Source organism: Myotis daubentonii, chromosome 7, assembly GCF_963259705.1.
Source record: "Myotis daubentonii chromosome 7, mMyoDau2.1, whole genome shotgun sequence".
NCBI lineage: Eukaryota > Metazoa > Chordata > Mammalia > Chiroptera > Vespertilionidae > Myotis > Myotis daubentonii.
This window is the reverse complement of record NC_081846.1, coordinates 89,781,803-89,804,821: the sequence shown is the minus strand read 5'-3', so window position 1 is coordinate 89,804,821 and position 23,019 is coordinate 89,781,803. Positions and strand designations below refer to the sequence as shown.

At 40.0% G+C, this 23,019-nt stretch overlaps 1 pseudogene; it reads right to left on the bottom strand.

Moving 5' to 3' along the window:
• Positions 1-17,611: 17,611 nt before the first annotated feature.
• On the bottom strand, positions 17,612-18,834 carry LOC132238727 (ADP/ATP translocase 2-like; annotated as a pseudogene).
• Between the last annotated feature and the right edge of the window lie 4,185 nt (positions 18,835-23,019).

The following is a 23,019-nucleotide window of genomic DNA, read 5'->3' as shown; positions in this document are numbered from 1 at the left end:
TCATTCTCCAAAGATTGGACCTGCAGGACTACTGAGGAAGTGAGTGGCTGCTGCAAGGTTGGTGGGTTGGTGGGACGTGTCTATCAGCTGAGCAGCGCTCCTGCTGTGGAAAAAAACTGACCACCAGGAGGCAGCTCCTGCATTGAGCATCTGCCCCCTGGTGGTCAGTGCACGTCATGGAGATCGGTCATTCTGATTGTTCCAGTAGTTCAGTTGTTCTGTTGCTTAGGCTTTTATATATATATACTAGAGGCCTTGTGCACAAAAATTTGTGCACTCGGGGGAGGGGGTCCCTCAGCCTGGCCTGCACCCTCTCACAGTCTGGGACCCCTCAGGGGATGACCACCTGCTGGCTTAGGCCCACTCCCCAGGGGAATGGGCCTAAGATGGCAATCAGACATCCCTCTGGCAGCCCGGCAGCCCTCGGAGGATGTCCACTTGCCAGTGGGGAGCAGGCCTAAACTGCAGTCAGACATCCTTAGCGCTGCTGAGGAGGCAGGAGAGGCTCCCACCACCACCGCTGTACTGGCAGCCATCAGCCTGGCTTGTGGCTGAGCAGAGCTCCTCCCATGTGAGAGTGCCCTGACCACCAGGGGGCAGCTCCTGCATTGAGCGTCTGCCCCCTGGTGGTCAGTGTGTGTCATAGTGACGAGTCATTCCCAGTCATTCTGCTCTTAGGGTCAGTTTGCACATTACCCTTTTACTATATAGGATAGAGGCCTGGTGCACGGGTGGGGGCCGGCTGGTTTGCCCTGAAGGGTGTCCTGGATCAGGGTGGGGGTCCCGCTTGGGCGCCTGGCCAGCCTGGATGAGGGGATGATGGCTGTTTGTAGCTGGTCACACCCCCTTCAGGGTGGGGGTCCCCACTGGGGTGCCTGGCCAGTTTGGGTGAGGGGCTGAGGGCTGTTTTCATGCTGGCGGGTGACTGAAGCCCCCAACCTATCCTTTTTTCCTTTTTTTTTTTTATGCTGGGATTTATTTACCTTCTATGGCTGTCACTGGAGCTGAGAGCCGGCTTTAGCTCTGAGGCTCAGCTCCAGCTTGAGGTCTTGGCTGCTGAAAGCAGGGATATGGGTTTGTTTAGCTTCTATAATTGTAACACTATTGTGGTCCTGCTTGCTCCAGCTCTGACGGCTGAAAGCAGGTTTCTGGGGTTTGTTTAGCTTCTATAATTGCAACATAGTTGCTTAGAGTGCAGCTCAGAGGCCGGCAGCAGCAGGCAGGGAACGTTGGCTTCCTCCTTCACTGGAGCAAGCAAGCCTCACGTTCGATTCAGCTGCCTGGCTGCCGGCCGCCATCTTGTTTGGCAGTTAATTTGCATATCTCACTGATTAGCCAATGGGAAGGGTAACTAAATTATGGTTAATTACCATGTTTTTCTATTATTAGATAGGATACTACTGGAAGTCCTAGCCACAGCAATCAAACAAGAAGAAGAAATAAAAGACTTTCAAATTGGAACAGAGAAAATAAACCTATCATTTTTCACAGATGACATGATATTGTACATACAAAGCCCTATAGATTCCACCAAAAAAACTACCAGATTTAATAAAGGAAATCAGCAATGTGTCAGGATACAAAATTAACACCCAGAAATATATGGCATTTCTAGGCACCAATAATAAATTCTCAGAAAGAGAAAGTAAACAAACAACCCCATTTACCATTGCAACAACAAAAAAAATTAAGATACCTAGTAATAAACTTAATCAAGGAGGTAAAAGACTTGTACTCAGAAAACTACAGGACATTTAAATAAGAGAAAGAGGAAGACATAAGTGGTTTTAATTGATTGGTAGAATTAACATCATTAAAATATCCATACTACCTGAAACTATATATAGATTCAATGCAATTCTATTAAAATATCAATAGCATATTTCACAGACCTAGAACAAATACTTTTATTTATATTTATGTTTGCATAAGCTTAGACAAAGATATCAATGAATATACTCCAAATGATTAAGTGTTGGTTAAAGGGTATGATTTTTGGTGTTTTATATATCTACTAGAGGCCCAGTGCACGAATTTATGCCCCAGTGGGGTCCCTCAGCCTGGTCTGCAGGATTGGGCTGAAACCAGCTCTCCAACATCCCTCAAGGGGTCCCAGATTGCGAGAGGGTGCAGGCCAGGTGACGGGAACCCACTGGTGCACAATCCGGGCCGGGGAGGGACACGAGAGGTTGGCCAGCTGGGTAGAGACTGCGGGAGGGCTCCAGGGTGTGTGCGGCCCATCTCACTCAGTCCCATTTGGCTGGACCCCAGCAGCAAGCTAACCTACCAGTTGGAGCATCTGTCCCCTGGTGGTCAGTGCATGTTATAGTGAGCAGTTGAGTGACCTTAGTATATTATTAGCATATTATGTTTTGATTGTTTGAATGGCGAACTGGATAATTAGCATATTAGGCTCTTCTTATACAGGATGTGCTTAGAATTTCTATTAAATTTTGATTGAGGAAACCAAGATGGCGGCATAGGTTAACGCCGGAGATTGCTGCCTTGAACAACCACTTAAAAAAACAACTAAAAGACGGAAAGGACATCATCCAGAACCACAGGAAGGCTGGCTGAGTGGAAATTCTACAAGTAGGAGGAAAGAGAATATCATACCCAGACTCAGAGGATGCGCAGTGCTGAAGTGAAATACTAAGGTGCGGAGTGCACGCAGAGCGGGCTGCAGGCGGAGGGCGCGGTTGTTGTTTTCAATCGGGAGGGAGTTTCAGACTCTGAGCTCCAGATCCGGGCGAGTCTCTAGGGACCCAGACTCAAACGGGAGAAGTGGGACTGTCTGGCTTCGGTCAGAACTCGAAGGCAGCTTTCTCTCCGAGGTTTGCAGCGGTTGCTGGGACTCTGTGAGGCAGAGCCCCTAGGGAAGGAACTGAGAGCAGCCATAACTGCTCGCTCCGGCCAGCCCTGTAGATCCCCGGGGACCCGCCCCGCCCAAACCCTGCCCAGAGCCATTTGCCGGATAGCCTCAGGCAAACGTTAGATGAGCACCGCCCTAGAGATCCAGCACAGAAGCTCTCCCACTGCAGACACAGCAGACTCCCATAGCCAGTTAGCCTGGAGGTCAAATCACCCCCGGTATTGCCGACAACAATCAAGGCTTAACTACAACAAGACTGCGCACAAAGACCACTAGGGGGTTCACCAAGAAAGCATAAAAAATGCGGAGACAAAGAAACAGGACAAAACTGTCAATGGAGGATATTGAGTTCAGAACCACACTTTTAAGGTCTCTTAAGAACGGTCTAGTAGCCGCCGATAAATGTAGTGAGATCCTCAAGAAATCTGATGAGACCCTCGATGTTATGATAAAGAACCAACTAGAAATTAAGCATACACGGACTGAAATAACGAATACTATACAGACTCCCAACAGCAGACCAGAGGAGCGCAAGAATCAAGGCAAAGATTTGAAATGCGAAGAAACTAAAAACACCCAACCAGAAAAGCAAAATGAAAAAAGAATCCGAAAATACGAAGATAGTGTAAGGATTCTCTGGGACAGCTTCAAGCGTACCAACATCAGAATTATAGGGGTGCCAGAAGATGAGAGAGAGCAAGATATTGAAAACCTATTTGAAGAAGTAATGACAGAAAACTTCCCCCACCTGGTGAAAGAAATAGACTTACAGGTCCAGAAAGCGCAGAGAACCCCAAACAAAAGGAATCCAAAGAGGACCACACCAAGAAACATCATAATTAAAATGCCAAGAGCAAAAGACAAAGAGAGAATCTTAAAAGCAGCAAGAGAAAGAAACTCAGTTACCTACAAGGGAGTACCCATATGACTGTCAGCTGATTTCTCAACAGAAACTTTGCAGGCCAGAAGGGAGTGGCAAGAAATATTCAAAGTGATGAATACCAAGAACCTACAACCAAGATTACTTTATCCAGCAAAGCTATCATTCAGAACGGAAGGTCAGATAAAGAGCTTCACAGATAAGGAAAAGCTAAAGGAGTTCATCACCACCAAACCAGTATTATATGAAATGCTGAAAGGTATCCTTTAAGAAGAGGAAGAAGAAGAAAAAGATAAAGATACAAATTATGAACAACAAACATGCATCTATCAACAAGTGAATCTAAGAATCAAGTGAATAAATAATCTGGTGATCATAATAGAATCAGGGACATAGAAAGGGAATGGACTGACTATTCTTGGGGGGGAAAGGGGTGTGGGAGATGCGGGAAGAGACTGGACAAAAATTGTGCACCTATGGATGAGGACAGTGGGTGGGGAGTGAGGGCGGAGGGTGGGGCTGGAACTGGGAGGAGGGGAGTTATGGGGGGGGGGGGAAAGAGGAACAAATGTAATAATCTGAACAATAAAGATTTAATTAGAAAAAAAGAAACATCAAAAAAATAAATTTTGATTTATTTTCATTTAAAATTTAATTAAAAAAAAAACCTTTTGGATTTGCAAAGTTATACTATACCAAATGTGCACTCAAACTGGATGTAAACTGAATCTAGATGTCCTAACTCTTAGTTCACTGCTATTTTCCTGGCTATTCACTTTTCCATTCTAAATAATTCCATGTAATTAAATATTTAGAAGTTTACCTCAAAGAAAATATTTTATGACTGTCTTTTAATTTTTTTATAACCTCTATAATTTCAGAAGGGTGCATAAGTCAATAGTTTATGCACCCATTTGTAAACTCTCTAGAACACAATTGGGAGAATATCAGTAGGCAAACAAAACATTTGAGGACCGAGAAAGGATCTCTTTGTGCCCATTTTCTTTACCATGTGCATTCTATCTCTAACAGAATTCTTAAACTGCTTCATAAAACTAAATCTTTATTATTAGTTCATGGCAATAGTAAATAAGTTAGATTTATAATTATGGCTGTTAAGGTAAAGCTGTGATGTCTAGTTAAAAAGCAAGAAAAATACCACATGATCTCACTCATTTATAGATAATAAGGACCATTATAAACTAATGAACAAAAATAGATACAGAGGCAAAGCAGCCTCGAACAGAATGTCAAACTACAGCCAGAAGGCAGAGGGGGGTTTGGGGGGTGGGAGGTGGGGGTAAGAGATCAACCGAAGGACTTGTATGCATGCATATAAGCATAACCAATGGACATAAGACACTGGGGGGTAGGGGAGGCTGAGGGATTGTCAAGGGGGGGTGGGTAAGAGGAGACATATGTAATACTCTTTGTAATACTTTAAGCAATAATAATAAAAAAAACTCATCTTGAACAATGCCAAGAGAAGACTGAAAAGGAAACAGAAAGAAGAGGAGCTGGAAAGGTCAACTAAACAAGTAATAACTCCCTGCAGGGTTCAGATAATGTATATGATATGTAGAAACATGGGGAAACTTAAGATGAATATCCAGTTTCTACTCTCAATATCCCTGCTCTAGTCAACACAGAAAAGCATGGTGTTCAATAAATGGGGTTACTACACACACACACACACACACACACACACACACACACACACACACACTGTATAATTCAGAATGACCATGTGGTAAATAAATCCTAATTCATACTTGGAATTCTTTCCTAGTGCTCTCTACTTTTGTTAATGGAGATTTAAACATGATACAAGCAACATAAGAAGTTCATCACTACTCAAAGCAGACACATAACAATTGAGGAAAGGGAATTAAAAAAGAAACAAACACCACAAAAGGTGTCAGGCTTAGAAATAACACCTCAAAAGTACGTTAAAAATGTATTCATAAAATTATAAAATTATGAAAATAAATAATTATTTTAGGAAGAAAAAATGTTCAAAATAAGAAATCAATGTTACACATCACATTAACAGGTTGAAAAAACAAGACTCTAACATCACTTTAATACAGGGGTGGGCAAACTTTTTGACTCGAGGGCCACAATGGGTTCTTAAACTGGACCGGAGGGCTGGAACAAAAGCATGGATGGAGTGTTTGTGTGAACTAATATAAATTCAAAGTAAACATCATTACATAAAAGGGTACGGTCTTTTTTTTTTTTTTTTTTTTTTAGTTTTATTCATTTCAAACGGCCGGATCCGGCCCACGGGCCGTACTTTGCCCACAGCTGCTTTAATAGGTGCAAAAATATTTTTGTAAAATAAAAACTCATTCAGCATAATTTTTACGGAAAAAAAACTACATTACTAGGCCTTTTTCTTACTTGATCTTATATATGTCTTAATTATCTATAGGAATCATTACACTTAGCCATAGCACTTAAAACATTTTTTCTATAAAGTCAGGAACGCAACTGGAATTACTACTTTCATGTCTTCTACTCACCATTGTTCAGAGAAAACTAATGAAACACAAAGGGAAGAAAGAAAAGAAACAGAAAGACAGAGGGAAGAAAGAAAAAAGTATAAACTCAGTAATCCTATCTAATAAAGAGGGAATATGCTAATTGACACTCACACCATCACAAAGATGGTGGCACCCACAGCCAATAAGGAAGAAATATGTTAATTGACTGCCCCTCCCTCAAAGGTGGCAGTGCCCACAGCCACAGATGGTAGTGCCCAGTATCCTCAGCCCCGCCAGGGTGCCTTCCTTTGGAGTCCCCCAGTCCTTCAGCCCCCCAGCCACCCAGGGCCGGCCCGAGACACAGGCAAGCCTCGGATGGTGTCTGCCCAGCTGCCCAGGGCCACCTGAGGCTCAGGTAACCAGAGCCAGCCAAGGCTTGCGCTGCTGGCAGTGGCAGCAGCAGAGATGTGATGGGACGTTGCTTTCCGCTGATCACCGGGTCACCTCCTGCCCCTGAGGGCTCCCAGACTGTGAGAGGGGGCAGGCCGGGCTGAGGGAACCGCCCCCCCCTCCAGTGCATGAATTTTCATGCACTGGGCCTCTAGCAATTTAATAATCATTAACACAATGGTGAACAATATAATTTTCTACAAAAAAATTCAGAAGGTGCAAAAGTTATTAAAATTTACTTTTAAAAATCCATCAAAAAGAAATCACATCCATTCTCTTTTTTTATTGAATTTATTGGGGTGACATTGGTTAATAAAACCATACAGGTTTCACATATGCAGCTCAATAAAACATTATACACATGCTGCATTGTTCTCTCATTATTACCATAGAACAGGGATGGGGAACCTTTTTTCTGCCCATTTGGACATTTATAAGAGCATTTGAGGGCCCTATAAAATTATCAACTTAAAAATTAGCTTGTTATATTTGGTTAAGCATTTAATTAACTCACCCCTAATGCCTTGGCAGGGCCAGACCAAATAGTGCCTCTGGCCTTATACGGCCACTGGCCAGATGCTCCCCACCCATGGGTCTGTCAATCAGAGCACTATGGAGTATCCCCCATTGACCAAGATTGCCCTGGGGGAGATTCTTATATTGAGTGCATCAACAGCTAGCAAGATAATTGGATATAAAAAGAAAGCCCTCCCCCTCCTATCCCTACAAGAACAGGGGGTTTGAGCAGAAAGAAAGATAGTCTTTGAGACAGATGGAGAAGATCGTTGAGATGGACAGAGATGAGATTGGTCTTTGAAATGGGAATCTGCCATTCTCCCAGATAATGTGGCTCCTGAATAAAATCTCTTTTCTTTTGCACCAGCACCTGCTTCACAAGTTTGGCTTTCCTGTGGCAGGAAGTCAAACCTCTGTTGTCCAACTGCCGGTTTAGGCCTGATCCCACTCTCAATCCAGGACCACTGGCTCCTAACCACTCACCTGCCTGCCTGCCTAATGCTCCCAACTGCCCTTCCCTGCTGGCCTGGTCACCCCCAATGGCCCTCCCCTGCTGGCCTGGTCACCTACAACTGCCCTCCCCTGCAGGCCTGGTTGCTCCCAACTGCCCTCCTATAAGGAATTCGGACGTCCAGAAGATGTCCGGTTGACCAGGTCTAATTAGCATATTACCCTTTTATTAGTATGTGTGTGTGTGTGTGTGTGTATATATATATATATATATATATATATATATATATATATATATATATATATATATATATTATATATTTTTTTCCCCTAATCATCCAACCCACTTTCCATTTGACAGTTGTCAGTGTGTTCTATGTATCACTGCTTCTGCTTCTATTTTGTTTATTAAATTATTTTGTTCTTTAGATTTCACCTGTAAGTGAGATCATATTAGTATTTGTCTTTCTCTGACTGCTTCTTTCATTTAGCATAATAATCTCCAGGTCCATCCATACTTTTGGAAAAGGTAAGATTTTATTCTTTTTTATGGCATAGTAGTATTCCATTGTATAAATGAACCTTTTTTTATTATTCATTCATCTACTGATGGACACTTGGACTGTTTCCACTTGGCTATTGCAAATAATGCTGCAATGAACATAGGGGTGCATATATTCTTTGGAATTGGTGTTTCAGAATTCTTAAGATATATTCCCAGAAGTGGGATTACTGGGTCATAAGGCAGTTGCATTTTTAATTTTTTGAGGAAACTTCATACTATTTTCTCCAGTGGCTACACAAATCTACATTCCCACTAATAGTGCACTAGGGTTCTGTTTTCTCCACACCCTCAATAACACTTGTTGTTTGTTGATTTATTGATAACAGCTATTCTGGAAGGTGTGAAGAGCTGGCCCATTGCGGTTTTAATTGGAATCTCTCTGATGATTAGTGATGTTTACCATATTTTCATATGTCTATTGGCCGTTGGTATGTTCTGTTATGGAGAGGTGTCTATTCAGATCCTTTGTCCAAGTTGATTGTTTTTTAAAAAAATATTTTTAAATCTTCATCCAAGGATATGTATATTTAATTGATTTTAGAGAGAGGGAGAGAGGAACATCAGTGTGGGAATCATCAATATGCTGCCTTCTGGAGACACCCATTCTGGGGATGAATCCCGCAACTTAGGTATGTGGCCTCACTGGGAATCAAACTTACAGCTTTTGGCTTATGGTACAATGCTCCAACCAGCTGAGCAACCTGGCAAGGGCTGCCCATTAAAAAATTTTTTTTGTCTTCTTGGTGTTGAGTTCTATAACTTCTTTATATATTTTGGAAATTAACCCCTTATCAAATGTATCTTTGGGGAATATATTCTCCCATTCAATGGGTTTCATCTTATTGATGGTTTCTTTGCTGTGTTAAAATGTTTTAATTTAAGGTAGTCCAATTTACTTATTTCTTCTTTGTTTCCTTTGCCTAAGAACATATATTGGCAAAAATATTGCTACAGGAGATGTCTGAGATTTTACTGCCTATGTTCTCTACTAGGATTTTTATGGGTTTGCAATCTTGTGCCTGGTGTAAGTTGGTGGTCTAGTTTCTTTTCTTTCCTTTTCTTTTCTTTTCTTTTCTTTTCTTTTCTTTTCTTTTCTTTTCTTTTCTTTTCTTTTCTTTTCTTTACTTTTCTTTTTTTTTGCAATTACTTGTCAGATTTTCCCAATACAATTTATTGAATAGACTGTCTTTAATCCATTGTCCTTGCCTCTTTTGTCAAATATTAATTGACTATAAAGGGGTAGGCTTATTTTGGGCTCTCTGTTCTGTTCCATTGATCTGTATGCCTATTCTTCTGCCAGTACCAGCCTGTTTGGGTTATTATGGCCTTGATATAGTTTAATATCAGGTAGTGTGACACCTTTAACTATTCAGGGTATTTTGTGGTCCCATATACATTTTTGGGATATTTGTTCTATCTCTGTGAAATATGCCATTGATATTTTAATAGGAATTGCATTGAATCTATAGATTTCTTCAGGTAGTATGAGAATTTAATAATGTTATTACTTCCAAAACGTGAATACAGTATATGCTTCCACTTACTTGTATTTTTCTGATTCCTTTCTTCAGTTTCCTATAATTTTTTGAGTACAAGTCTTTCACTTTGGTTAATTTTATCCCTGGGCACCCCACTTCTTCTTTTTTTTACTCCAATAGTAAATGGGATTGTTTTCTTTTTTTAAAATATATTTTATTGATTTTTTAACAGAGAGGAAGGGAGAGGGATAGAGAGTTAGAAACATCGATGAGAGAGAAACATCGATCAGCTGCCTCCTGCACACCCCCTACTGGGGATGTGCCAGCAACCAACGTACATGCCCTTGACCAGAATCGAACCCGGGACCCTTGAGTCCGCAGTCCAATGCTCTATCCACTGAGCCAAACCGGTTAGGGCTGGGATTGTTTTCTTAATTTCTCTTTCTCATAGTTTATTTTTGGTATATAAAAATGCAAATTACTTCTGAATATTAATTGTGTATCCTGCTACTTTACTTAATTCATTTATCAGTTCTAGTAGTTTTTGTGTGTAGAATCTTTAGGGCTTTCTATCTACAATACCCTGTCATTTGTGAATAATGACACTTTAACTTCCTATTTTATATTTAGGATGCCTTTTATTTCTTCTTGTGTGACTGCTGTGGCTAGAAGTTCCAGTAATAAGTTGAATAAGAGTGGTGACTGTAGACATCCCTGTCTTGTTCCTGAGATAAAGGAGAACGCTTTTAGTTTTTTTCCCACTGAGTGTGACAAGCCTTTATTATAATGAAGTATGATACCTCTATCCCCACTTTGCTGAGAGTATTTAACATAACTAGGTGCTGTATTTTGCTGAATGCTTTTTATGCATTTATTGATAAGATCATGTGATTGTTATCCTTTATTTATATGATGTATCACATTTATTGAATTGCTAATATTGTACCAATCTCTTAGCCCCAGAATAAATCCCACTTGATCACGGTGTATGATCTTTTTAATGTATTGCTGGACCTAGTTTACTGATATTTTGTTGAGGATTTTAGCATCTATACTTATCAGGGATATTGGCCTATAATTTTCTTTCCTTGTAGTGTCTTTTTCTGATTTTGGAATTATAATAATGCTGGCCAACTAAAATTAGCTTGGAAGTTTACCTCCTCTTGGATTTTTTGGAATAGTTTAAGAAAGACAGGTGTTATTTCTTTTTTGAATGTTTGCTAAAATTTGCCTATGAAGCTATATGGTTCAGAACTTTTGTTTACTGGGAGTTTTTTTTTAGTACTGCCACAATTTCATTAATTGTAAATGGTATATTCAGATTTTCTGATTATTCCTTATTCGGTTTTGGAAGATTGCATGTTTCTAGCAATTTATCCATTTAATCAAGGTTTTCTAACTTATTGAAGTATAGTTGTTCATAGTATTTTCTTAAAATCCCTTGTATTTCTATGGTGTCAGTTGTTACTTCTCTTTTATGTGTGATTTTATTTATTTGGGTCCTCTTTCTTTCCTTTTTTTTTTATGAGTCTGGTTAAAGGTTTGTCAATCTTGTTTATCTTTTCAAAAAAATCAGCTCTTGGTTTCATTGATATTTTTTAAATAAGTATTAGCTATCATCATTATTATTGGTAACATTTTACAAAAACTGAAACTAACTCTTAAACATAGTGTTTAAAGGTGAAATATTAGAGCCATTCTGTCACTAATATTTAAGATTTTCTGGGAGTACTTGCTAATTAAATGAAAAAATGATGAAATAAAAACATTAGAAGAAAAGAGTCAATGGTGATTATTTGCAGATGCTTTGACTATTGTCTTTGTCCATTCAGGTTGCCATAACAAAATACTGTAGATTAGGTGGTTTAAACAGCAGAAACTTGTTTTCTCACACTTTCGGAGGTTGGAAGTTTGAGATCAGGGTGCCAACATAGTCCAGTTCTGGTGAGGACTCCCTTCCTGGCTTGCAGATGACTGCCTCCTTGCTGTGTGCTCACATGGTGGAGAGAGAGAGTGAGGAGCAAGCTGTCTGATGTCTCTTCTTATAAGGGCACTGATCTCATCATAAGGTTCACTCCTCCATTACCTCAGCTAAAACTAATTACTTCCTAAAGGCCCAATCTCGAAATATTGTTACATTTTATTATCAGCTGATAACATAGTAAAAGCAATAGGTAAGAACTCCTTAAAATAGTTGGCTATAATATTAATATGCAAAAAATAATAGTGTATGACATACATAAAAATAAAACATAATGAAAGGATTACATTTATAATAACAACCAATGAAATAAAATATCTATAAAATAAACCTTTCAAAACTTTGTAAAATGTTGGTGAGAATAACTTTAAATTGCTTCTGAGGGTCTAAGACAGGGGTGGGCAAACTTTTTGACTCGAGGGCCACAATGGGTTCTTAAACTGGACCGGAGGGCTGGAACAAAAGCATGGATGGAGTGTTTGTGTGAACTAATATAAATTCAAAGTAAACATCATTACATAAAAGGGTACGGTCTTTTTTTTTTCTTTTTTTTTTTAGTTTTATTCATTTCAAATTGGCCGGATCCCGCCCACGGGCCATAGTTTGCCTACGGCTGGTCTAAGACAATATGGCCAAATGTAATGATATATATTTTGTTATTGGAAAGAAAGACAATATTATAAAAATACTATAAGTACATAAATTAATTCATAGGTTTAATATGAGCCCAATAAAATGCAACATATTGATCTTTGAATATCACATGGAAAATAAACATAAAAGAATATCCAGGAAAAAATCAGAAAATAATACATGGCAAAGTAGCGCTAGTTATACAAGATATTAAAATATGGTTACTTTATTTAATAAAAAATTTGATAGAGTTAAAATGGGGAGAGTAATAACAACCTCTTAGTAGGTTTTTACAACGATTATTACATAATAACATTTACTATATATAAAGTACTTATAACCATGTATGTACATAATAAACTCTATCATTGATATTTTTTATTGTGGTTTTAGTTTATATCTAATATTACCTAAAAATAGACAAAGATGTAAATTGACTGTCCCTCTGCTATGCTCACCAGCCAATTAGGAGAATATGCAAATTAACCCATCAAAGATGGAGCTTAATTTGCAAACATAGGTGCGAAGCAGAGGAGCGAAGACAGAAGGCTGTGGGCTGGAGCAGCAAAGATGGAAGGCTCCAGGCCGGAGCGAAGGCCTGGGTCCCGGGTGCCGGAGGAAAACCGGGGCTGGCAGCCAGGGGAAGGGAAGGCCTATTGCACAAATCTCTTCATGCAATGGGCCTCTAGTTTCCACTATAATTTTCTTTTCCTTACTCTGGGCTTTGTTTGTTGTTCCTTTTGTAGTTCTTTTAGATGTGTTGTTAGATTGTTTATTGATACATGTCTTGATTTTTTAGATAGGCCTATCGCTATGAATTTTCCTCTCAGGGTTGCTTCTCCTGTGTTCCATAGATTTTTGGTTGTTGTGTGTTTACTTTCATCTGTTTCCAGGTGGCTTTTGGTTTCTTCCTTGATCTCATTGTTAACCCATTATTGTTTAATAACATGTTATTTAGCCTCCATGTGTTTGAGTATTTTTTTCTTGTGATTGATTTCTATTTTTAATAGCATTACGGTCAGAGAAGATGTTTGATGTAATTTTAATTTTCTTACATTTTATAAAGATTTTTTTTGTGTCCTAACATGTGGTTTGACCTAGAAAATGTTCCGTGTGCACTTGAAAAGAATGTATATTCTACTGTCTTTGAGTGAAAAGCTCTAAAGATATCAATTAAATCCATCTGATCTAGTGTGTCATTTAAGGTCACTGCTTTCTTCTTTATTTCTGTTTTTAGGATCTATCCATTAATGTCAATTGGTTATTAAAATGTTCTGCTATGACTGTAGTACTGTCAATCTCTTTATGTCCATCAGGATTTGCTTTATACATTTAGGGTGAATAAATGTTAATGGTTATATCTTCTTGTTGGATTGCCTCCTATATCTTTATCTTGTGTCCTTTAAAAAAATGTTCTTATTGATTTTTAGAGAAGGCAGGGAGAGAGAGATAGAAACATCAATGATAGAGGAATCATTGATTGGCTGCCTCCTGCATGCACGCCTACTGGGAATTGAACCCACAACCCAGGCATATTCCTTGATGGGGAATCAAACTAGTGACCTCTTGGTTTCTGGGTTGATGCTCAACTGCTGAGCTACATTGGCCTGGCTATAGTGTTCTTGATCTCTTACCAAAACCTATGTTTGAAGTCTATTTTGTCTGATATAAGTATTGCTATCACTACTTGTTTTGTTTTCACTGGCATGAAATACTTTTTTGATCCCATCTGAGGCCGATCTTTTGAAGATAGCTTATTTATGGGTCATGTATTCTTATTTATTCAGCTACCCAATGTCTTTTGATTGGATCATTTAATACATTCAAAGTTATAATTGGTAGTTATTTATTGCTATTTTGTTTTTTATACCAACATATCTCTCCATTTCTCTTTTTCTTCTTCTGAAAGCAGACCCTTTAACAATTTGTGCAATACTTGTGTGGTAGTAATTAATTTCTTTAGCTTTTTTGTATGAAAAGCCCTTTGTTTTGCTTTTAATTTTAAATGTCAGCCTTGTTGGATAGAATAGTTTTAGTTGCACTTCCTTGTTTTTCATCACTTTGAATATTTCATGCCAACCCCTTTGGCCTGAAGTGTTTATTTTTAGAAATCAATTGAGCCTTATAGGAACTCCCTTGTAGGTAACTGTCTCTCTTTACCTGCTTTTAAAATTCTCTCTTTGTGTTTAATCTTTGACATTTTAATTATGTTATGTGTATGTGTGGGTCTCTTCAGGTTCATCTTGATTGGGACTTTCTGAACTTTCTGAACTTGTGTGACCTTTTCCTTCACCCAGTTAGGGAAGTTCTCAACCATTATTCTTCAAAAAGGTTCTTGGTAACTTGCTCATTCTCTTCTCTGACTGGTACCCTTATTTGCAGATGTTATTGTGTTTGATGTTGTTGTAGACTTTTGTCATTTTTAAAAATTCTCTTTTCTTTTTATTACTCTGCTTGTATAGTTACTGTTATCTTATCCTTTAAATCATTTATTTGATCCTCTGCTTCAATTTAACCTGCTGTTGATTTTTTCTATTTTATTTCAGATATTGCATTCTTCATTTCCAACTAGTTCTATTTTATGGTATCTACGTCCTTTGTAATATTTACTATTTCTTTAAATTCTCACTGAGGTTACCTATTCTTCCCCTTAGAGAAAGGACAATTTTATGACCATTCTTTTAAACTTTATATCTTGTATAATGTTTACTTCTATTTCATTTACTTCTTTTTCTGGGGATTTCTCATGTTCATACTTCCAGCTTCCTTGCTCCTCTCTCAAGAGAAATGCTCCCCAAGGTCTGGTGAACTTCCACTGGGAGAGAATCTAGGGACAAATGTGTATTGACCACCCCCCCCCCTCTCATTCTGAGTTGGTTGTGCCCATACAGTACATAGATTCATAGAGGATAAGAAATGCAAATAACCAACTTCACACTACAGCATTTAAATAATCATCTCATCAGTACAGCTGCCACCAGCTGCATATGGGTAATGGATTAGATGGAGAGTGAGCTACTTTGAACTGACTGGAAGCTGCTTTAGGATGGAAGGGGACTGAATTTCATTGTGCCAGTGGAGACAAGCCCTTAAATAAGAGTTTAAAGGCAGGTATCACTCTGTCATCTTGAGGTGTCAAAATTGTGAAAAATAGGATTTTTAAAAAAATTCTCTTCTAGAGATATAGCACAGGACATGTAGTGAGTTGGAAAGGATTAAGAACTTGTAAGGCAAATTTCAAAACCACTGAGAGCATCAGTATCCCTATTTGGAAAACGGAGCAGCATCGTCTGTTAGTGTAATAGCAATCACGGTCAATGCCCTGAACAACTGCCTTGGCCTGTGTTCAGGTGAGCTTCAGTTCCTGTGGTGCTCATGGCTTCCTTGGTTTCTCTGGGGACATTCTTTGACCTGGAGACTGTGCTTTACCCATCAGGAACGAGACAGAAAAGTGCCAGGGATTTACTCCCAAGGAGCAAACATCAATGAATAAGGAATGGAAGCCGGAGAATATGGTGAATAATTACACCTGCCTCCCTTGTTCTTTACTGGACAGATTGGAGGCATAAGGCACACAGTTTCTCAGAGGTTCCCAATGGAATGAGTTCTCAATTGTTCACAGTGGCAAATTATTGACTTTTAGCTCCTCCCTGCTTCACTTCCCCATGCCCTCAAATTGCTTTCTGGGATCATTTCTCAAATGAAGTACATGAACCCATATTCTTACTCAGAGTCTATTTCAAGGGCAACTCAAACTGATATTTTTTTTGGAATTAATGTTACATAATAAATGTGGAACAAAAAATGCTTCTTCATAGAGACTATGCAACTGTTCTTAGTACCGCGGTGTCCTGGAACTCACAGAGAATTCAGCAATAAACAAGCAATGAAACCATCACATAAACCTTGACTAAATCCTCCACATGTTTCTGGAAATATAACTGCCAAGTATAGATACTATTTTCCCCAGCTTTATCTCAGCTAGGGGGGGGCATATCTACACTAATAAAAGGGAAACATGCAAATTGACTGTCCCTCCGCTACACCCACCAGCCAATCAGGGCGAGTATGCAAATTAACCCAACAAAGATGGCAGCAGCCATGGAGCTGGAGGCTTGGGTTGCCCCCGGAGATGGTGGAAGCCAAGCTTCCCGCCTTCCCTGGTCACCACTGAAGGAGTGGCTGGGGGCCTGGGTTGCCAGGGGACGTGGCCAGCCTGAAAATGGCCCTCATCCCCTTACCCAGGCTGGCCATGCCCCCATGGAGTAAGAGTCCCCACTGGGGGCCTGGCCAGTCTGAAAACAGCCATCATCCCCTCACCCAGACTGGCCAAGCACCCCAGCAGGGACCCCCAACCTGAAGGGGTTATGGCCAGCCTGAAAACAGCCCTCAGCCCCTCCCCCAGGTTGGCCAGGCACCCCAGTGGGACCCCCCACCTTGAAGGGGCTGTGGCCAGCCTGAAAATGGCCCTCAACCCCTTACCCAGGCTGGCCACACCCCCATGGAGTAAGAGTCTCCACTGGGGTGCCTGGCCAGCCTGCAAACAGCCATCATCCTCTCACCTAGGCTGGCCATGCCCCCCAGCAGAGACCCTCACCCCATGGGGGCATGGCCAGCCTGCAAACCACCACAGGCCCCTTGCCCAGGCCGCCCCATGTCCTAAGGGAACACCCATCCTGATCCAGGACACCCTTCAGGGCAAACCAGTCGGCCCCCACCCATGCACCAGGCCTTTATCTATACTAATAAAAGGATAATATGCTAATTAGACTGGGAGACCTTTCAGCAGACCTTCCGGATGTTCTTCTGGACAAAGCCATGGTGGTGGGGCTGAGTTAGAGGCAGTTAGAGGCCAAGAGGGGAGGGCAGTTGTGGGTGATCAGGTCAGGATGGGACGGCAGTTGTGGGTGATCAGGCTGGTGGGGGGGCCATTGGGGGTGATCAGGCCATCAGTGGGGGTCAGTTGGGGGCAAGCACACTGGCCCAGGTGGCAGTTGGGGGTGATCAGGCTGGCAGGGGGGGGGATTTGGGGGCGAGCAGGCTGGCAGGCAGAATAGTTAGGGGCAATCAGGCAAGCAGGCAGGTGCGTGGTTAGGAGCCAGCAGTTCTGGATTGTGAGAGAGATGTCCAACTGCTGGTTTAGGCCTGATCCCTGTAAACTGGCAGTAGGACATCCTTCCAGGGGTCCCAGATTGGAGAGGGTGCAGGCTGGATTGAGGGGCACCCCCACTATAATGAATTTTGTGCACCAGGCCTCTAGTGATTACAATAAGATATGTGGGCATGTGGTGGGTGGCTGATTGTGTTCTTTTTTTTTTTTTCTTCAGTTATTTTTTATTTCTTCAAATTTGTTGTTTATCAGGAGTGACTGAAATAAAAAATATAATTGAGTCCCATCACCATCATGGAAATGAATTTGAGAGAAAACTGGTCAGATGAATATTGCTTCCCATTTTCAACCAGTAAATAGTTGCCACTGATAAAACAGACAACCGAGTCTGTCAAGAATGCTCAAGATATGTTACATAATACAACATGCCTGTTCACAGGGACTGGGGGAGGGAAGACTAGGAAATAATTTATGTGAACTTCTTGATTTCATCATACAAGACAAGCACAAAAGCACCACCCATGCCTCTGAAAACATTGAACCATGTACCCTTGAAAAAAGCTTTGCCTCCATCACGAGCAATCTTCCTCCAGCAGTGGAGTGTGCCTGTGTACATGACATCAGTTCCTTTATGCCCTGATTGCATCATCATGCCGCGACGAACAGTTTCAAATGGATAGGAAGTCAGCCCAGCCACCGCTGTGACAGACTGTGTGATCATCCAGCTGATGCAGATGTGAGTATTCTTGGGATCTGGAAGCATTCTCTTTGCAGTGTCATAGACACCGAAGTAGGCAGCCCGGTAGGTGATAATACCCTGATGACACATTAAAGCCTTGGTATAGGCATCTAAGCCCATCAGATTTGTAGATCTTAACCAGGCAGTCGCCGAGGCCTTTGAATTCCCTTTCAGCTCCGACTTTGCCCACATCAGCTGCTAGACGGGCACTGGCAAAATCAAGAGGATACACGAAACACAAGGAGGTGGCCCCAGCCGCACCACCTGATGCCAGATTCCCTGCAAAGTACCGCCCAAACTGGGCTCTCTTGTCCACACCACCGAGGAAGATCTGCTTGTATTTATCTTTGAAGGCAAAGTTGAGAGCCTGGGTAGGGAAGTATCTGATGACATTGGCCAGGTTACCGCGCCAGAAGGGCAAGACTCCCTGCTCCTTGGGGATATGAACCACACAGTCTATAATGCCCTTGTACTGCTTATCTGCAGTGATTTGCTTGCTGGCATGCTGCACCTGCAGCAGCAGCTTGACCCGCTCGTTGGGTGCCACTGCTGTCTTGGAGATGGCTGCGGCCACTCCACCTGCCAGGAAGTCCTTGGCAAAGGACACAGCGGCATCTGTCATGTTGAAAAGAAGAAGCGGGTGACTGCTGGCCTGGGACCAGGACCAGCTGAACTCCGGGCTCTCTGATTGTGTTCTTGAATAGAAGAGTTGCACCTTCTCCTTTCCTCTTGAAGGAATGTGGAAGCAAAGGAGAGCTGCTCTGGACCATGCAGGTAAGGGACATACTGTAGGGATGTTGAAGCAACACGGCCAGCAGTGAGAGCCTGGCTAACTGACATTGTGAAACTGTCACCTCAACCCGGGGCTGCTATGTCTAACCTTGGAGTCTCTACTAATTTGAGTCTCAGTTACACCAGATTAACCCATAATCTAGCAAATATTCACCAAAACCTAAGGTTAAAAACATTCAGTATGTCCAGGCTAATATCTATGAGAACCGTCACATGCACCTGAACCAACTCAGCTGGCACAGTACACATCCTTATGGATTTCTATTGTAAACACACATGTTCTGTGTGTATTTGCTTTTCTTCCTATGCAACAATGGCTCACCTTGAGATTAAAGAGCTTCAGAATAAGTTGTGATTATAGCTCCAGTTTTTATTGATTTTTCTTAATGCTTATATTGCAAATTATATATTTGCAAAGTTAAAATACTTTGTCTGTAAACTCCATTTCTGACAGTAGTGCAGAACTTCCAACTCAAAAGCAAACAACAACAAAAAAAACTAGATTGTATGTAAAGGGTCATTTTTAAAGTATTTGAGGTAAGGGCACTTTATAGAGTCTCAGAACAAGCATATCTAAAGAAAGAAATTATGAAAACCTGAAACTAAAGAATGAACAATAATGCAAAATACAAAATGCCAAGTAACACCAAGGCCAAATTCTGACATTAGCACTGTTCTGGTGAGTGAACACTGCACCAGAGGAAAGGGTATTGAGCCTAGAACGTTGGGTCCTATGAACGACACCACAGTGATCTCAGGTCATTTGCATTGACTGATTTGGAAATGCCCAGTAGTGTTCAGAATCATTAATTTAGCCCCTAAGTGTTCTTAAAGATTAATATTAAGCAAATATGAGCTCACAAATAAATCACCAGATCTAAGGGAAACAAACCACCATGAACAGGCGTCAACAGCAGAAACTAAAATCAGAGTCTAAATATTCAAAAGTCTCCAGATATTGGAATTATTAGAAATAATTTTTAAAATGGGTTTATGAAATTAACATGTTAGTAAGCACACATAAACACATAATTAAAGTAGTGATACTAATTAAAAAACCCAACAATTTAAAAAAGAATAAAAAATGAATGTATATTATCCAAAATTCAATAAATTATCTAAATAGCAAATTAGATATAGCTTAATGAAAAATAAAATGAATAAGAGAAAATATCAAAACTTTTAATTTTGGTAGCTGACATTTTTATCTATTAGACAAGTTAAAATAATTCACAGACAAATTATTAAAACTTCAGCAAGCTGGCTGAATATAAAATTGATATAATAATCTGTATTTTTATTTATTAAAAATAAAGATTTAAAAAGTATGGTATTAGTTATGAAACAAAACTATTATATAATAAGGAATAAATTTCAGAGAATATGTACTAAAGAAATAGAGAAAATGATATTACTTTACTGAACAATGTTAAAGAAAACCAAAATAATTGAGAAAGTATATTTGTTTTTGGATAAAATGATTTGCTATCATAAAGATGTCAATTCTCTTCAAAATTACCTATAAATTTTATAGTAATAATCAGTATCTCAAGTATTATTTTTGTAAGTAAATTGACAAACAGATTTTAAAATTTGTGTGGTGGAGCAAAATCCAAGAATAAGGTATTTGGATCACCTATCATATATTCAGATATATAATATTGTATTTATTAAGATACTTGATATAGGCACAGAGATTGATAAATGGAACATAAAGAGAAACTAGAATCAACCCCATAAATAATATGAACATTTCAAATGATAGGCATGGCTGTGTAGATCAGTAAGGAGAAGAATGGTTATTCATAAAAAGGTCTAATTTTTACATGGAAAATTAGTTGGATCATAATCTTAAACCACATAAAACTAATTCTAGTGTATAAATTTAAAGACCAAATTCTAATATCTTTTAAGCTAATGTAAGAAAATATCTAGTTTCTTAGAGTAGAGAAAGGTATCTTAAACAAGATATAGAAACTCTGATCGCAAAAGAAAAAAATTGAGATTTAGGATATCAATGAGACAAGTCATCATAAGGTAATTAAAAATATAAGCCCCAATTCTTCAGAAAATATCTACAATAACTTGGGTTTGTTTTTTTTGGCTCAAAAATTTAAACTCAATAGAAAACATGTAAATAATTCAATTAAAAATAAACAAAGTGTAAGCAGGTGTTGCACAGAAGAGGAAATAAGAAGAGATGCTCATCCTGTTTAATAATTAGAGGGATGGAAATGAAAATTATAACTTGATATAATTTAGTATATACCAGATTGCTAACAATTCCTGCCAGGGTCTTTCTCAGCATCTAGAAGGGCTCAGGAATCTGGAGAAGGGGCTGCATGTAAATTAATAAAGAGATTAGACATGTCAATTTGGAATACATGGGGGAGCCAGAGGAGACCTACCTTCAGTAACCAAGCTCTCTCTATCTCAGGACACAGGGCTTTTTATTCCCACAATTTGGCCTATAGCAAAGCAGATATACATATCAAAAGGTAAAGGGTGGTATACAGTAGGCATTGTCAGGTTGGGGGAACTGCCTTTGGCTGTCAGGCAGCAGGCAATAATATATGCAAATCTTTAGGTTTGGGTAAATGCTTTCAGCTACTCCAGCAGGCAATAATATGTATCTTCAGCCCTGCTGGAGCCTCAAGATCCCCCAACCTTTTGATGAAACTTCTTGCATTTATGACCTGATGGAATTAGCCTCCAGCAAATTCCACAATCTAGCAACACCAGGGTATTCAAGAGGAAACCTGTCACAACAAATTTACATGGCCTATTCCTAGATGTGTGTTTTGGTACAGCCCTTTTAGAAAATGTTTGGCATTTTCTTGCACTATTGCATAGTAACACATAGATTGACCTAACATTTTCACTCCTAATTATATACGCTAGAGAAACTCTTATACATGGATGCAGGAACAAGAAAGTCCACAGTGCCTTCATGTTTAGGTGCATTTGTGTGAGTGTGTATGCTGTTTGTATAATAAAAAATGGAAAACAATAAATGTTCATGTTTAATGAATAAAGTATTAGACATTCATTCCATGTGAAACCTTATAAAGAAATAAAAATAAATAAACCACTGGTACAAGCAATGGCATATAAGAATCATAGAAACTTAAGTCAAATTAGGCCATTACAGCAAAAGTAACAAGCAATGAAAAACAATATGATCCTTAGGCTAACCTACTAGTACCTTCAAAAATGGAGTGAAGAAGAGCTTTTGTCTGAGAAGGTGGCAACTTTCTTAAAACTGTCTTGCTGCCATCCTAGATCTCAGCACATGGGGTGGATTCAGGTGTTCATTGTCATGTTCCCTACCTTCAGTATGCACTGCACAATACAGACATCACTGAAACCCATGTGGGTCCTGTGGTACCACTCCTGGGGCATGCTGAAGTGGGTGGGAACACTGAGACAGCTTCTCCATGGGCTGGACTGGGACCGAGGAAAGAACTCTTTAAATCTACTTCACTTCCATATTTAAAAAATGAACATACTTTATTCTGATTGTGAGTTAAAATCTGTGTATGCACTAGTATGTACATTGAAAGAGACTGATTATTACAGCATTAGAAATGGCCTTCAGCAACTACCTTGCGTGTATTGGTGCACTGTCTTTCTATGGGCCAACATGATGAAGGGCTGGTTAAAAGGGAGAGCTAAAACGGCAGAAAAATGCCATGAAAATGAAGTTTGTTTTTTTTATTTTTTAAGAGATGAGTTATTTTGATGTTTTGAAAATGTAAACAATGAAACCTGGACTTGTAATCCATTGAGCTGCCAGACTATCCTATTTAATAAAATAGTAATATGCAAATTAACCATCATTCCAACACAAAGATGGTGGCGCCCAGTCCTCTCTCCCCTGCTGGAGTCCTCCAGTCCCAGGGGGCAGCCGCTGAGAGCAGGGCCTGCAGATAGCGCACAGCAGGGCCTGCTTGGCCACCCATGGCAACCTGGGAGTGGCCAAGTGGCCCTACAGACAACAAAGAACCATGGGGAGCGGGCCTAAGCCATTAGTAGGACATTCCCTGAAGGCTTCAGGATGGGAGAAG